The 15,461-nt window shown below is 37.2% G+C and overlaps 1 long non-coding RNA gene across 1 annotated transcript; it reads right to left on the bottom strand.

Annotated features, from left to right (window-relative positions):
* Positions 1-653: 653 nt before the first annotated feature.
* On the bottom strand, positions 654-14,909 carry LOC134520099 (uncharacterized). The gene is made up of 3 exons (XR_010072359.1): positions 14,818-14,909; positions 12,489-12,806; positions 654-868 (listed from the first exon to the last, which is right to left on the bottom strand). It is a non-coding gene; the product is annotated as an uncharacterized LOC134520099 (long non-coding RNA).
* Between the last annotated feature and the right edge of the window lie 552 nt (positions 14,910-15,461).

Genomic DNA, 15,461 nt, shown 5'->3' on the forward strand with positions numbered 1-15,461 from the left:
GGCTACTCTTGCCAGCTGGCAGAGCTTAGAGCAGGCCACAGGTTGCACTACCATGTCCAAAACTAAGAACAGAAAAGTAGGGAGCACAGCCAGCTCCCTGACCGTCTCCTCCTTCTGCTTCAGTGAAGCAGATAATGTAACACTCAGTGCTTGTGTCAGACATAGTCTGAAATGATGGCTCCCAGTGCTGCCGCTGTTTCACTACTGTCCCTCTCAATAATAACAGATAGAGACCAAGATCCTAAGAGGGGTAGAGTGTCATGAAGCGTCATGGAGGAACTGATAAACCCCATCTAAGTTTTCACATGGAGTTAAGAGTTAGTTGTTGGCTTCACAGGAAATGAAGTGCTGTTACTACATCACCACCAGCTAAAGGTAATGTGCTGAAAACCTGTCAGACGCATTGGTCAGATTTCAACTGCCAGAGGTCTTGTTTTATACAGCAGTTTTTAAATGAATTCAAGGGGATTATAACTGCTCTTCAAACAAAATTTAATATCTAAATACCAGACAGATAGCATATCATACTTCCTTATGGTTCAGAAGCAAAGGGAGTTCAGCCTAAAATTCATTTGCAGACATCTGTAAAACACATTGCTATGGAATGACAATAGAGGTGATCCATAACTTGAAGTGGGCACTTGTTCTTTATTATGAAATACAGATATAGTGACACAAAACATTGCTTTTCAAGTAAGTGTGCACAGTGCAGTCTGAAAACACAATATAACTGCATGCCAGACATTGATTTTCTCTTGCCAGTGAACATCTGCTTGATACACACTGACATCTTGTGAGTAGGCTCCACTCGGTAGCTGGACCCGCAAATGGAAGGGGTGGAGGGGAGGAGGATGAACAAGATTTCTTTCTGCAAGCAATAAACAAACCATAAATGTGTTTATTTCCATAAAGAGTGGAAATAAAGATTCAGAGTTCAAAAGGTATTTGCTTTCAGCACATTTCTTCATTGGAGCAGGCTGTTTACTTTTCATTGGCAGTAATCTATGATCAAGTGTATTTTCTGGAGGAAAGAGATTTTCATCTGCTGAATTTAAAGACTTAATGAATAAGGAAACAACATGCATATTAATTTATTATATGCACGAATGACAAACAAACTGACTTATTAAACTAATTATCCAAAGCAGTACAGAATAAAAATGTTGTAATCTATTGTTCTTAAGAAATGTTACATCTCACCAGGGTTTTCTAAATCCTCTAATTCCTGTGGGTTGTAATTTCCAGTTTCAGAAATATCTCCGTCAGCTCTGTACGTCATTGCAGTAAAATCCAGTTGGGGCCAGATCTTACTATGATCCCAGTTTCTGTTCCTGAGTGACAAGTATCAGTGCTGCTAAACAGACTGGACACAGGCTCAATTTTGCACGTCCAAACCAATGTATTTCAGGAACTATAATAACCAAATGAAGTGTCTACTGTGTTCTGCTAGCTAATTTATACATCTTATGCTTGCAAAAATATATTAGCTCTCTTATTTTCCCTTTGGGTTTGTTTACTATGCATTTTGAAAAGAGGACAGAAAATCTCCAGTTAAGGCATTGGTTATAAAATTAGGAAGTGGGGGTTCAGTTCAGAGATCTGCTGAAGATTCCTAACCACAGTTTTACAGGCACATCACCCTCCTCAGTTAAGTCACTGAGAAACTCTTTTGCTAATCTCATTTCTGCCTGGGGCATTTTTGCCACTCGAGAGGATGTTACATTCTATAAAACCACAAGGGAATCTTTCACTTATCTAGTCTCTCTTGCCACGTAAAAAGGCCAAAAAAGCTCCCAGAATTAATTCCTGTAAGAAAAACATTTTATTTTTAAAAATTCTATGAGCACCCGCATGAAGAAGAATAAGTAGGGAAGAACTAGGGAAGATCATTCTGTGCTAATGACTGGCCTTTTCATTATTCTCAATATTTGCTGTCCCTCTAGTCTCAATGTGAAAGTTTACTACATGGCTGAAAGAATCCAGAAGAGACTGAATATATATTTGTTTTAGTGCTGAAGAATGCCCATCTAACTGATTCCGTTTGGTGCAAATATGGTATTTCTCCAAGTTCTTATGATTTGAATGCTCTTCCCCAATATCTAACCAAAATCTTTCTTTCTGTACATTGACACCAATTAGTCATTATCTACCTTTTTGTCCATTGCTGGTAAAAGTGTTTACCACCACATCAGGAAGTGTTATCTTAGCAGATAGCATTACCTAGTTTGGTAAAAACCTATTGCCTTCCTAAGTAGGTAAATTTATTGACTATTTTTGCATTTCTGGTAAACAGACATACCTCTTTCAGGAGAGGCATTAAATATTAAAGATCCAACCTAGAACTAAATATTTTTGTTATTTCAGTGTCATCTCTCGCACAATATATGCTAAAAACCACCATTTCACTCCTCATTAATACCTTCTTCTAGGTTACTTTAGATTACAGCAAGGATAAATTTAGTGCTTATAGAAATGAAGGAAATTTGTTCTACGCAATTGGTAATAAAGAAATGACATATAAAATATACTTCACTGTCTGTCAATTACTTGACTTTTCCAAAAGGCTAGGAATAAACAGGAGAAGATTTTTCTCCTTCCAGGCAACCTCAAGAGATACTGAGTCTCAAAGAACATGTGTTGTCTCATAAAAAATACAGCAAGTACCTTTGCTATACATAGCGTTTCTAGGAGTTACTTATGGAATATCTTTGTTTTATTCTACAAATGAATGCTTGGAACATAAAATTGAATGAAAGATGCCAGAACTTTATACATGGTGTCCAGAAAATAAAGTTTTTATAACTTGTTAGAGCGTACTGCAGTGCATTTTAGAAAGTCTTAGATTTACTATTAAACATGCGTCAACCTATGTAGCAGTAGTCTAAAAAGAACCCCTAGAACAGTGTTTTAAATATATTGTTAATATTGATGAAATTGCAAAGCAGCCAGTGAGCATATATTATAATTACATCCAGGTATTTAGTCTTGAATTTTTCAAACATTTGGCTTTAGCCATCTCTGCACTTTTTCATGGAACATGAAAAAAAGTTATGCACATTCAGGCAAACAAAAATTGCTCTGAAAGTGATTTCTAAAAGATTTCACACTTAGCAAAACAGCACTGCTAGAGACTTACATAGCATTTCCTTTTGTTTTTAAAGGCCTAATCCAAAATCTATTTAAAGTTGATGAGAATGTTTTTATTGAATTCCGTGTGCTCAGAACTGTGTTGTAAATGCAAAAGAATTGCTTCCAACTGGAAAGAGAAATATTAAACACACACATATATTAACTTACATGTAGAAATATAGATCAAGTTTTTTTCTAAGAAACTCAGATTCTTTTTAATAGCCTATTTCATAGCAGCATTCTAACCAATTTCTCCTCATTAATTTCTTAATATTTGGGTAATGAAATATTATCTTTTCCTCAGAAGAGCAGGATATAATATAAAGGATATAATAGATAGATTACTGTTGTTAGGTCTCAAAACATATAAATCACACTTCTCTGAAATCAGATTCATTGTCTGTTATGTTTGCTTACAAGGAATACATTCAGTACAGCCAAAAAAATTTTTTTTTTTTTGTCTAAAAATGTCATCCTTGAGAAATTCCTGTCACTACTGCTGTAGTAATTGAGTATGGATTATGAGTATGAATATGTGAGTCTGGATCCTTACGAAAGATATTCATATTGCCTGTTAGATATCTATTCAGTTATTTTGAATACCCTTTTGATGAGTCTCTTGCCTTCCATGGACATAGGAAGCCTGATATAACCCTAAACTTGATAGCTGTGTGCCATGTCTTTCATTCATGCCTTGTAGTGGGGCGGGGTGGGGGGAACCCAAACCAAAAGACAAATGTTTAGGAAAACGTCCAGTAATTAAGATTCATAGGAGTTACGGCAAGAAATACCTGGCACCTAAGTGAAATAATTATTTCTCCCTTTGCGAGAAATATTGGAAGCAATGGACTGTAGTCCTTTTTGTATGTTTTTCCTTGATGAATATTTCCAATATCTGGATAAGCATAGATGTAAATCTACCTTTCTGCTATCTCCTTGCTTCTTATTCCACCCTCCATCTGCACCGTTCTATCTGTTGTAAGGTTAGAGTCTAGCTGCAATGCATGAGAGATCTCCTTCCCCAGGCTCTCATTCATCCTTGACAGTTTAAAGCTCCTCATATTAATATATCCTTAACATAGTTGGTTTTCAAAATATTTATTAAAAATACTACTAGGTAACACAGTTTCCTTCTAACAGTGTGGGACAAACAGATATTCTTTATGAAAGAATCTCTCTAAAGAATACATAGATTTATATATGCATTATATTATATCTTATATAGGATAAAGAAGCAAAAAAGAAGATCGTAACACAGCAGTGAACTGAGGGGGAAAAAAAAGATTCATTCTGAACTGGAAAGTGGGCTTAGGAATTCCTGGATTCAGACTAACTTCAATCCAACTTTTTACTAAATAATAAATCAGTGAGTCTATAAAGGTTAACTAAATTGAGGAGTTGCATTTTTCAAGAGTTTGCATATTTTTAAAAGAGTACTACATTTTTTGTTTTCTTAATACAAACCAGTAGGCCATAGTAAAAGCCTTTGTGCATAGCTATAATAGCAGCTCTTCTCACAGAACAGAAAAAAAAAAAAAAAAAAGAAGATGGAAATGTTGATTCTGGCAACCAAGAATATGCATTTAGTCTGTGACCTTTCGGGCAGTCATCTTTTCAGGTTCAAAAGTACGTTTGTTGCCCAGTCAGAGACTCTGTGGAGTTCCCAGAGGTCCTTCATCTTTGGAGGCCTTTATGATGAAGACTGTTTTATTTCTCTTCTCTTCCTAACAAATATTTGTTTCGTTATAAAACAATAAAATAATGCATGTCAGAAAGGGCACCAAAATGTTATGTTATTGTTCAATTATCCAACAACTCTCAATCCCAAGGAACGTGTCTAAACTTAAAGTCTTAAATGTAAACGGATAGGGACACCAACATCTCTGAGATAAAAGACACTATGAGAAAAAGAAAATATTTTGATAGAATCATCTCTGAAGCAGAAGATCTGCTATAGTTTTGCAGGAGTGCTTTAAGGGCCATGCACCCTTAGATACATGAATTTGGGGTGATAAAGTCAGAAAAATGAGTAATGTGAAGGAAAGGGAGATGGTAATAGGGACAGGTCAAATGTGAGGATAAATTCTGAGTACCTGGTTTCTTTTACAAACATCTTCTGACTGACTGAAAGCTGCTGCAACAGAAAAAAGCTTCTTGGGTTTGGTTTTTTTTTGAGGTGATCACTTCAAGAATGGGGAGCGGAAACTCCACTTCAAGACTCTGGCTGTCTCAGGAACTCATCCGAGTAACTGTGGGATTTGCTCAGACTTAAGTACAGTAAATTACAAATTGTAACCTAATAGAAATACAAGTGTCCTACAACCGTATTATGCAAATAACATTTAATATGAAATTAATATGAAGTTAACGGTCATGGACTGTAAAGTATCTAGAATTGGAAATAGCACAGTGCCAAAGGTACCGCATTATAAGATTGCAAAGATTTACCTGGTCCTATTGAACTATTTGTACAACTTTTATTACATCCAGTTTTTTCCACAACACTATAAAACATAAAAATGATGACCCACAAACTGACAAAGTCACCTAGCATCAAATTTTAGACTAATTCAGGTAAATTAACCATCTGTGATGCATTACATTCACAAACAGCGCATCTGAACATCATAGTGTTTCATGACCTAGAAGTAGTTCAGATACCACAAAATTACCTGGAATCCCTCTGTATCTGTAAAGGGTGTTGGTCGTTGGTATGAATATTTGGATTGCAAATAATTGGAGTGATATGTGTTTTTATCCTGGTTTTAATTTAAATTAGATGCGATTTATAACAGATTTACGTCACTATGTCCAGAAAACTTTCTGTTCTTAAGGGTAAAAATTATTGAGTGCTACTATACACTACACCACTCTTCAAGCTGGGCTGAAATCAATGGAAGAACATAGCATTGGAAAGCAACAGATGGTAGCATTTGTAAATGCCAATGTGTATTCCATGTTGAAGTGTGCTGTTCCTGCCTTACACACTGATATAAGGAATCATGTAGCCTATATGGATTTTGCAGTATATGTGCTGACTCTCAAAGTCCCCATAAGTTAGGAAATGTGTCCTGTGTCATTCTTAGAAGGCTAGAGTGTATTTGGCATTTCTAGATACTAAATTGCTAAGCAAATATCAAGAGATAAAGTATTATCTCATTTCAGCAACAAGGGAGGTAGAGGAAAGATACTGTGTGCAGGCTTGAGCAACCGAAAAACAGCACAACTGAGACTGAACTTTAATAAACTTGAATGAAAAATTTGTATAAGAAAATTTCATCACCTCTGTCTCACTGAATTCAGAGAGTATTCAACAACTTGAGTGAAGGTAGACAAAAGGAATCAGAAGTTTGTGGCTTGTACTGCTTGTAGCCAAGTTGTTCAGTGGGCTGTCAGTGCTGCCGTTGGTGGGCGCTGAGGTGGATTCTCTGCAGTCAGAGGGAAGGGCCTTTTGCTATTCGTAATAGTTTTTGCACTTTTAGTGCCAACTGAAAGAAATAGATGTGGCAGAAGCTAACGGCAGGTATATTGCTCTCTACTATTGCACAGGCAAAAGCCTGTCCCTGTTTATTGTCCATTTTCATCTGAATGTGTTGAAGGCTTTCACCCTGACGGAGTATTGATGATAGTAATGCTGGTTTTGCACTTGAACTAAGAAATTGTTCCCTATAAAGACAAGCAACACATAGGAAATAGTGGCTCTATGGGATCAGAGGGCCATGCGACTTCTCTACAAAAAGGGGGTCCTTTGTACTAGTGTTCAAATACGCATTTAGCTTTTTGATGCTCTCCAGTCACACAAAATGTATGTGTAGCCTTTTTCTGCTTCTCAAATTTAATTTGCAGTTTTACAGGTTGTTTCCTTGCAGTGATACTACTCTGTAGAAAATATTTTGGACAATACAGGTAATGAGACCTACAATTGAACTTACCCAGTGTTTTCCATTACAATTCCCTGTTACCAGTAGAGATTTTAGCTTTGTTATATTTCTGTGGATTATATGGAGATTATTTATGGCGCGTATCAACGAAACTAAAAGTGGTACAGTCTCTTGGAATGGTATTAGATATCTAAGTGACGCTATTGGTGATAAAAGTTTATCCCTTTTATTGGTTCAGTTTCTTATTTGGAATATTTTGGATACATCAAGGTAATAAGCATTGGATAAAAGAAAAGTGCAATAGGCACTTATATATTAGTCCACTGGCAGGAACTGTGAGGTGCCTCATGGAAAAAATGTACTCAGCAACTGTGGAAACTAAAGCTGCTTTTTTTGCTGATGGCAGCAAAACTGAATCAACTAATTGACTCCGTCTATATTTTTACAGTTGGCTTCTAACATATTCTGAAGTTGGTTTTTACACTGCCTTTTTGAATTTCTGTTTCTGCTTCAAGCATGCATTGCCTTTGAAAATGGTCTGATCACCGTCATGCTACAAGTAATAATCAATTTACGGTAGGATAGAAACACAAACAGAGTCTAAATGTACTCTGCAGAAATATGGGAGTTCTTTAACCTGGACAGTTTCTCTGCCTGAAACTGAGAAATAACACACAAAAAAGAAACTGCAAACAGATGGTATCTGGCATGCCTTTAAATATAAAGTTGAAGTTAACACAAATTATTCATGTGTAAAACCAGTGTGAAACTGGGAGATTTGACATTTACAAAGTACTATCTTTGAAATCGGGGTGGTTTTTTAAAAATTCTTTTATTTTAAGTATTTTTGGTTCAAAACAACGGAAAACAAATTTAATAGCATGCCAGATTTTTATTTTTTTCGGAGCATTAAAATGACTCCTCAGAGATTCCAGGAAATTATTTATTCACAATAAATTAGAGCTGCTGAAACTGCCAGCCAGACTGTCTGCAGCAAAACTTACAAATGTTTTATTGTCTAGCATCATTGAAGTCTGCCAATAAAATTGGGCTTCATTCTACAGTCAGTGAAATGTTGTACTCCCTCTCTATAGGGCTGTTTATTTAGTATCCACTCATGTTGTGTGTGTGTTTGTGCATGTGTGTGCATGTGCACTGACAAATGTGTGTTATCTTATAAAGAGGAAAATCAAAACGGACGCAGCTGAAGACAGAGTGCAAGGACCTTATATTAACCTATTTTCATTCTGAATCTTGTTCAGAGACCCAGTAATATACATTCTCTTCCAGCATTTATGGTTTACAAACATATAGAGCCTTTACAAAGGTACGGTGGGCTAGTAACCTGTACAAATTAGCTTTTCTTGAAGCCTTTTAGTGCTGCTGTATTTTCACCCCTGCATTCAAATAATGAAAAATTCATTTAGAAAAATAATTTGGAGTTCACAGATGAACGAAGAGTGACACCCACTGTATGCCCCCACATATTCTTTGCAGAGAAGGGCAGGCCTCATCTATATAGTGTTTGTTTCAATATTTATCAGAAAATATTACTTCCAAATTGAGAGAAAGATGTTTGCTCGGTCTTTAAAATAAAGAAGATTGACAAGGCATGGAAATGATAAGAGAAGTAACTTAACAAGCGCACAGATCAAGGTTTGTGCAATGTGCCTGTCTTTCAGCTAGGAAACAGACTGAAAACTCAGCAGACAGTGCAGATTTTTAACAATTATTGAGGCTTCTTCAAAAATACCCCTTGAAATGAACTGGAATCTTTCTACTGGCCACATCAAAGTAAGCTTTGGCATCCAGACCATTCCCATAATGGGCCCATACAGACCCAGAGCACAGAGAGAAAAGGCCCATGCAGTGTCTTCTACCGTACAACTACTTCTGATGAATTGCTTTCCGTTTAGACGTTCCTTTTTACCATGGCATTCTCTCAGCTCTTGGTAGCTTTTTCTCTTGAAAGTTTAGTTAAAGAAATGTACAAATTTCAGTTTTTAATCCTAACAGTAAAAATAGGTGAATCGACAAGGCTGAGTTACAGATTTACCATCTCTGTTAGTGAAGTTACATTTCCATTTCCCCACTTTGCACAAAGACAAGTAGATCATCAGCAATGTATTCACGGCACTGTGAGAATAAAAGTGAGGGGTTTGCTCAATTAAGCCATTTACTACACTGCATAGCAAAATCTGTGGTTTCTTTAATTTAGGCCTATGACTTTCATAAACTGAATTAAGTGGAGGAGGGGACGAAGGTGGAAGGGAGCTTTTGACATTTTAAAAAGTATTTTAAGGGAGTGTTCTGGTCCCGTCCACATCAATCAACACTCCAGTCTCCCAGGTACCAGAACTTGGCGTAGCTTTGCTGCAGTTTTATCACAGAATCCTCTGAAAGCCCAGCTGTGAACTTGATAGAGGAAAGGGAGTCTAAATTCTTCTACAACTTGGGCTGTCCACAGAGTGCTCCCTGAAGGGAATTTCGTAATGGATGGGATACATCATAAAGTAATACTTCACAGGACATTTGCTCTATTTTCCCTTACAAGTCTGGAGAAGAGCGAATTGAGAGAAGCTTATTTAATTTCCCATTTTAGTGGACCTTTGAGAAAGGTTCCTGAAGGGGCTTTGCAAGACCTGGGTAGGCTGAGGGAATCATCCTACAATTCTAGAAAAGTAGGTTTTAGGTTCCCCTCCTGGGATGGGAGGCAGCTATACACTTATGAAGAAGCGGAGAGAAAGGGAATGAATAACAGTTTAGGCAAATTCCTGTAGTCCTCGCTCAATTAAAACCTACTGCCTTGCATTTGTTGCTTAACTTCATACCTTAAAGAATTTGGGCCAACAATCCCACTTGTTTCAGAGGTTAAACAGACTTCCAGTTCCTTCCCTTTGCCCACTCTTATTTTCCTTTTTTTAAGTTGGACATTTTTGCCTTTGTTAATTTTCAAAGTGAATGAGATCAAGGCTTTTAGACATTTGTTCTGCGTTTTTCAATGGCTCTTAAGGTGATGCCAAACCATGATCTGAAAAGTCCCATTACTTTAGGATTATAATACCATGTTTTCTGAGGTACTAAAGTGAAATGGATGCTTAAAATAATTCCAGAGAATTACATAGGATAACACAGGAAAATAACAATAAAAGAGCATTACTCCTGTTTCCAGTTCAGTTCCACACCAGCTGTTTAGCTCCGATCTACTGACAGCATGTTTTTAATAATTACAGTTTTTTACCAGTGACAGTGGACATAAATGTGGTCATAAGGTTAGAATGATGATGTGTTTTCTTTCAAATGTGTTATGTTGAAGCATTTCTATTTCCTTTTTGTTAAAAGGTATGCGTCACTTCAGTTTTTACTTGCTATGCACTAGGATATTCAGTTCTTTGCCACTCTTATAGTTGTAATTGCATGGTAGTGCATATAATCCATCCTATATGGACTTCTTGACTTGAGTCAAAAGAAGCACCCCAATGACATAGCAAATTTTTGGATCTTTCTAAAAACTTGCTTTGTACATACATCATTGGGAACCAATTAATACAGATGATGCATGTTGTATGATAATGTAATCATACATGATTTGTAATCATACATGATTCTAACATGTGAGTTAGAAGAAACTCCAAGCCTGACTTCGCATTTCTGATTTGTAGAATGCCAGAAGATACATTCCAGAGTCTCACTACATATCCACCCCTAAACACGATGTTTCCTATAAAAGGTGTCATTCATGACTAGATAATTACAAACCTTCCAGCACAGTATTAACATAATAATAACTAGTTGAGAGCAGTGTTAATTGTTCATTCATAGCTGAAGTCCTAAATTTCACATCCTGTGTCATATAAAACATAGCTGAAATTCCATGAAAAGAATGATAATTATAGAAAAATCAGGGAACAAATACACCACATAGAAAAATCCTTATCTGAACATTCTGATTACATATTGCTTCATTTTCAGGAGATCAAAAACAATTGCCACCCCCATTATCTTACTAAAGCATTATAAAACCTTATTGCAGTACAGAGTTATTATATAACAATTAATTTAAATGAGCAAATTGGATAAAAACTTTGTTTTGTGAATATTTGTCACTCCTCTTTAATGAGTCTTCACACTACAAAATTATTAATGTGGGATGCTACATGGACTCCATTCAACCTGCATCACAAATTTATAACAGATTATAAGCTCTATAACATATGAATTGCATAATGACTTTGCACAAATTTGAATTAGGTATAATTCTGCTAGCTTCTGTGGAATTACTTCTATTTTATGAAGCATAAGTGAAGGAGATGCCTTCTATAGCAATTAAAATATGTCTGCTTGTTTCTTAATTCTTTACTGTTCAACCTTGAAAGACTTTAGCTTTAACAAAGGATTACTTGTTTGTTTTCAACAAACAAAATGATTGATGTTAGGATCGTATTTGACTATTAGTATGATGGAAATTACAGACCTCTCTAATTCAGTGCTGGACTGCTCATAACGTGAGATTGCATTAATACTGTACAATAATGTACCTTTGTCATTCTTTGGAAAATATACTACTTGTTCTGTGAAGCTAGCAAGAAAGGTAGTATTTGATTGTTGTTTGCTAAGCCATTACCAGTATATTCCTACTAAAACATGATTGATGGTATAATAAGAATTTTAAATTGTTATTTACTTGGACAGTAATGCAACTTTCCTTGTAGTTTCATTATAATCGAATTTTATACTAGCTATTTTGAAAAAAGAGAGGCTCCAGTACTTAACTAATTATGAGGCAGTTTCTGCTGTTGACAAAGAATGAAGTTCAGTCAAAACGTCCTTCAGCTTTTCTAATAAAGTGAGACTGTTTTATATCTTAATTTGATTCAGAGATTGTTTATGCATTTCATTTCTGCAGAGGGATAAGAGGGTTTTAGTCTGATGTTGTTTGTTTGGAACTGATGAAAATTGCTCTGTGGATCAGCTGCATATTGCTAATTCTTTCTAGGCCTATTGTCTGGGCAGGGTTTAATTGCAATGTACATCCTCTAACAGATTTCCTTGGGTTACCAACAGCTCAGAATTAACAAATGTGGTTTTTTCCTTCTTTTCTTTACCTTTTCTTGTTTTCTGAGGGGGATGTTTTTGCAGGGCTTCATATCTAACCCTGAGCTATGAAATAGGAATTCAGTTGTTAGGTACCAGCGCAAACCTGAATGGGAATTAGTCCACAAAGCAAAAATACTCACTCCTGGCAAAATGCTGTCATTAAAAGCAAACCTACATGTGCTAGATAATGTCTACCCTGGTTCTACGGTGAGGATGTGACAGGAAGGAAGCATTACCCTTCTTCTCCCTTCCGTGCTAATGAGCACTTCTCTTGATTCCTTTGGCACTCATTCAAGGAGGCACCATACATTTTCTTACCTATCCCACCGACTACCATGTGTGGTTACAATTATAGAATTTGCTGAGGAGGGTACTAATTACCTGCCCCCAAAAATATTTTCTGAACCAGAGCAATTTGTCTGTATTTCTCCCAGGCTATCTGTCCTTGCCTCCACCCTCTGTAGGCTTCCTTTTTCTGTTTGAGATCGTCCAGGAGGTCCTTGTTCATCCACGCAGGCCTGGTGTTTTTGCCTGACTTCCTCTTTGTTGGGATGCATCTCTCCTGAGATTAGAGGAGGTGATCCTTGAATATTAACCATCTTTCTTGGGCCCCTCTTCCCTCCAGGGCTTTATCCCATAGTACTCTGCCAAATTCTGTGTTTTCTGCTGCAGGTCATCTAGAATCCAGTTTTGTAAGAGCTGAAAATAACCAGCAAAATTGGTAAATGTTAATAGAACTGTAAATTCTGTGCTCCCTGCTCTATCATCAGCATTGATTTCTTGCATGGTTTCCAACAAGGAAAGGAATGAAAGAATAGGGAGAAGATAAGCAAGAGGAAAAATAGAAAGATATTTTATGCTTTAAAGTATCTCAGTAGGAAGAGAGCAGGTCTTGCGAGCAGAACCTTTTCTGTTCGCTTACGGCCAAAACATTATACCAGCCCCAACAAACCCACATGTGAGTTGAATAATAGGCTTTGATTAATATAATCTTAGACTAGACACTTCTGCAGGACAGTGTTATTAAAATTTTTAATATTGTTCACATTAAGCCTAGCTCTGCCTACATATACGTGCAGGCAGACACTATCCCATGATCCAAAGAGCCTTTAGAGTAACACATTAAGAAATACACAAAGACAAAGGGAGAGGGACAATTAAAGTGCAGTCTACTAATGGAATATATAGTGCTGTGTTTGAAAAATGCCTATGTATGCTTAAGTTCTAAAACATGACTGGAGAAATCTAACGGCAGCTAGATCCAATGGGAGTTTTACCACTGACTTTAAGCCTCATGGAGGCTTAGAAGTAGTATACAGTAAAAAGGATGCTAGTTTGCACATGCAGGGTGTAGCTTTTTCATCGTTAATATGGTGGTTAGCACTGTAGGAGGTATCATTACATACTGGGAGTTTTTTATAACTTTCAAAATTCTTTCTCTGTCTCTATTTTATGAATGGCCCTATTTACTCTTCCAGGAGTTGGGGAGAGCTGGGGCGGGAGGTGGGGAAGAGAGGGCACATTTCAGGTCTGAGCAGCAAACACTCAGCCCTGGCGTTTTGAGGTTCTGTGTGGGTCAGGTTCCATGTGGCTATTTTAATACTCTTTACAGGTAATGGGTACTACAAATTTAGCCCATCTCCAGTGGCTGGCACTCAGAAGTGAGAAGAGCTGCTTTTGGGTAGCCCAGTGAAGGAAAAGATCTAAAACATTTGCTAACAGACAGGCATTGTGTGTCTCACCAAGAACACTAGTACACAGTACATTCTGCCAAAGTTAGTACTGATACCATCAATGATATTTGTCTCACTCTTCCTAGTTGTAATTCCTACAAAACTTTGAACATAGCCTTTTCAGTATTTTTCATTCTTTTAAGGACCCCCCCACACCCTGTCTTTTCCATTACTTTAAAGGAAGGAAAAGGAAACCTGCTTGCAGTAAGTTGCTTTCTAAAATCCTGAGGATTTCATTCTCTAATTGATGACCCTTACAGAAACACGTGGCATTAAAGCAAGACATATAATCAATTCCATACTTCTGAAGTAGTGGGAACTAGTGAAAACAATAAAAATAGAGAGATAAATAAGTTCCTTTAAGCAAAGCTCAGCATAATCTTTCTGGTTAGTCTTGCCCGTAAGAAGGACTCATTTAGATTTTAGCTGTTAATCAGGAAGATATATCATGGGATTTTTTTTTAAGCATCGCATGATATTTATTTTTCCTGAAAAGAGTGGACTACAGTGAACCTTCTATTTCTGTTTCATCAGTTTCTGGACCTACATTTGTTCTAATAAAAAGTATAACGCTGCCAACTCAAACATCAGTGTGGTGAAGCAGAGTTCCATTAAATGCACAAAACCCAACTTCCACACATAGAAATAAAGGAACTGAATGGGACTAACGGTGCCCCAAATAGCAAGGTACTCCTTCTGCTTTCTTCAGAGTCACAAGCCATCAGCAGTTCAAACTCAGTACTAAAAGGGAGACTCGCAGAAAAACTGAAAGGGAACTCCAAGGTGTGACAATGACAGAAAGATCTTGAGGATTTCTTGTGGTAAAGCAAGACCAAGGCTGCCAAAAGAGCTATTCAGGTCATTCTAAAGCCTTTTGTGTTACACAGTATCATAGTTACTAAATTCAATTCTATAACAAAAAAAACAACAACAACAAAAAAAGAAGGTAGTATAACACCATTCTTTGCCTCACATACCTCTGCAAGTGCTTCCAGCCTTTTCAGTCAGACTTGTTTCAAGGACAGCTGACCACCAAGTAGTCCTTCCCTGTGCCAATAAGCCCTGTTTCTCTGCCAGTATGGGTGGAGCTCCTGTGTAAAGCAATCTTCTCCCTGTGGGAGACTGTACCAGTCTTTGTGAGGGTGGCATGACTGACCCACTTTCTCTGGAAAGCATCTCAGCACAAGTCCTGTGAGTATATTCCAGAGCTCCCTTGTTCCCTGTTCACCCAAGAAGCAATTCCTTGGCAGCTTCCCCCTGTGCTTCACCCAGTCTGCACTGACTGTCTCTCTCAGGGGCTCCTTCTGCGTATGCTGCTGCTAAGCCTAGTGATGGGGAGGCAGCTGTCAATAATGCGGAAAGAAACCTGGGGTGTGATTTTCAGCTTTTATGTGTGTCCAAGAAATTAGGCAAGAAGCTTGATACATTTTTCCAGTAATGGCAAAGTAGGCTGGGAAGATCTCAAAGAATACAAGATCAAATATAATAATTGTCCAGGTGTTCAGCAACAGTAACGTAAGCACCACTGATGATGTTGCTGGTATTCTCTCAACAACAAAACTAGCTGCTGAGAATTTGCAGCTCAGGCCTAGCAATATTCTAGCCAGTACTATCAGGCATG

Source organism: Chroicocephalus ridibundus, chromosome 8 (assembly GCF_963924245.1).
Source record: "Chroicocephalus ridibundus chromosome 8, bChrRid1.1, whole genome shotgun sequence".
NCBI classification, from domain to species: Eukaryota; Metazoa; Chordata; class Aves; order Charadriiformes; family Laridae; genus Chroicocephalus; species Chroicocephalus ridibundus.